A 2,959-nucleotide genomic window follows, 5' to 3' on the forward strand; every position below is an offset into this window, starting at 1 on the left:
TGTGTTGGTAAATGAGTCATAGGGCATTGTCAGCACTGTAACTGTATCATGATATGGTGGTAAGTGAGTAATGGGGCATTATCCTTATTGCAGTTGTACCATAATGTGGTGGTAACTGAGTCATGGGGCATTGCCACCACTGCAGTTGTATCATAATGTGGTGGTAACTGAGTCATAGAACATGGTCACCACTGCAGCTGTAACATGATGTGGTGGTAACTGAGTCATGGGGCATTGTCACCACTGCAGTTGTACCATGATGTGGTGGTAACTGAGTCATGGGGCATTGCCACCACTGCAGTTGTACCATGATGTGGAGGTAATTGAGTCATAGAACATTGACACCACTGCAGCTGTACCATGATGTGGTAGTAAACGAGCCATGGGGCATTGTCATCACTGCAGCTGTACCATGATGGGGGTGATAACTGAGTCATGGGGCATTGTCACCCTTGTGATGTAGTGGTAAGTGAGTCATGGGGCATTGTCACCACTGCAGTTGTACCATGATGTGGTGGTAACTGAGTCATGGGGCATTGCCACCAGTGTACTTGTACAATAATTTGGTGATGACTGAGAAATGGGGCTTTCGCACCACTGCAGTTGTACCATGATGTGGTCATAACTGAGTCATGGGGCATTGTCACCCCTGCAACTGTACCATAATGTGGTGGTAACTGAGTCACTGGGCACTGTTACCACTGCACTTGTACAATGATATGGTGATAACTGAGTCATGGAGCATTGTCACCACTGCAGTTGTACCATGATGCTGTGGTAACTGAATCATGGGGCATTGTTATCATTGCAGTTGTACTATGATGTGGTGGCAACTGAGTCATGGGGCATTGTCCCTACTGCAGTTGTACCATGATGTGGTAGTAACTGAGTTATGGGGCATTGCCACCATTCCAGGTGTACCATAATATGGTGGTAACTGAGTCATAGGACATTGTCACCACTGCATTTTTACCATGATATGGTGGTGACAAAGTCATGGGAATTTATTATTTATTTATTTAATTATTTATTTGCATTTTGTTTTCTAGGATAGTCCATTGGGCTATAAGGATCCCATTTTCAATGGAGTCCTGGAGAGAAAAGCTCCAGAGAAATACAAATGCTTAGTACAGAAAAAGCACAAATCCATAATATACATTTCAGTTAAATGTTAAATACATATTTCAGATAGTACATTGTCACTAATGCAGTTGTACCATGATTTTGAGGTAACTCAGTCATGGGGCATTGTCACCACTGGAGTTGTACCATTATGTGGTGGTAACTAAGTCAAGGGGCATTGTCATCACTGCAGTTATACCATGATGTGGTGGAAAATGAGTCATAAGGCATTATCATCATTGCAGTTGTACCATGATGTGATGGTAACGGAGTCATGGGGCATTGTCACCACTGTGGTTGTACCATGATCAGGTGGTAACCAAGTCATGGGGTATCATCCCTACTACAGTTGTATCATGATGTGGTGGTAACTGGGTCATGGAGCATTGTCACCACTGTATTTGTACCAAGATGTGGTAGTACCAGAGTCATGGGGCATTGTCATCACTGCAATTGTTCATAAGTTCATAAGCTCATAGGTGTCTACTTGGCCTTTACAACTCTAGCCCATAGAAGTGCCCTGGCATTGTGCTGCCCAATGTTAGTTCCCAGTGCCTCTATCATGTAGAGCCACTGGAGTGATCCTCAGGGTGAACTTTCTATTGTCTATCCACTCATCAAGATTTCTCTTGAAGAGGGACAGCGAGATGCTCTGCTTGACATGTATGGGAAGTCTATTCCAGTGCATTGTCAGTCTCTGGGTGAGGAACCTGTCCCTCCACCATGTTCTGTTGATTATGGTAATGAGGTTGAGGTCTCTGGAGTGTGTGGTGCGGAGGAATTGGGATTTCTTTAGCTTTAGCATTTCTAACAGAGCTAGGTCAGACATGGCTTTGTAAGTAAGGCAGAGATCGCCTCTAAGTAGGCAATATGAGACAGAGAATAGCTGGAGTTTTTTGAGTCTGTCCATGTAGGACATATGTTTAATGCCTAGAATCCTCTTCATGAGGTACTTCTGTGGCCTCTCCAACTGTTGCAGGTGTCTAATGAGGTACGTGCCAAATGGGGCATTATACTCAATGATTGGTCTAATGAAGGAAACATGGAGACAGATGATGACCTCTTTCTTCTTGGATGCAAAACCCTTGGTAATGAGATGTGCTACATAGAAGGACTTTGGCAATGTGATGGTCGAAGGAGAGGTTGCCGTCATCCTGGGTCCCCAGATCTCTTATAACATCTTCAGTGTTCAGTGGGCTCCCGTTGATGTGGTAATTAGTGGGAAATGAGTTTTTACCAAAGGGGATGATGGCACATTTTTTTTGGCATTAAGCTTAAGGCCATGGTTTCAACACCAGTCATTGGTCTCAGTGAGGCCTTTCATTAGGATGTCTGCATTACTTGGGGAGTTAATAATGGCCCCATGATAATACTCAAAACAGCAGAAACATAAAAACTTCAAAAATTGTTAAAAGGCACTAAATTCATACCCACTAGATTACCCTCTTTAGCAGACATATTAATGGATGTAAAAGATTTTGTTCGTAAATTAAACCTGAAGGTCTATTTTTCTGAGAGAGAAAAATGTTCTGTAACTGAACGTGAAGTTTTGTTAGATGACTCTCTTTTGAATTTGAGTATATATGACTATGATGGTTTAATATTAGATGAAGATAGGGGTTTAGATGCATCTGAATCTCTTTTGGAAGATGATGCCAGCACTGAGGGAACTTTTGGGAGGGGTTATGGTCACATTGATGTCCCTTACTTTTCAGTTGATAGTAATTTTACCCCTCCCAAAAAATCACAGGCTATAAACGCTTTTGAGCATGTCATGCTTTCTAAACTTGAACAGGCACACAAGTTATTTTGCATGAAAGAAAAGGCTTTTAACTTG

Source organism: Protopterus annectens, chromosome 4.part0, assembly GCF_019279795.1.
Source record: "Protopterus annectens isolate FY-2018-M chromosome 4.part0, PAN1.0, whole genome shotgun sequence".
Classification (NCBI taxonomy): Eukaryota; Metazoa; Chordata; order Ceratodontiformes; family Protopteridae; genus Protopterus; species Protopterus annectens.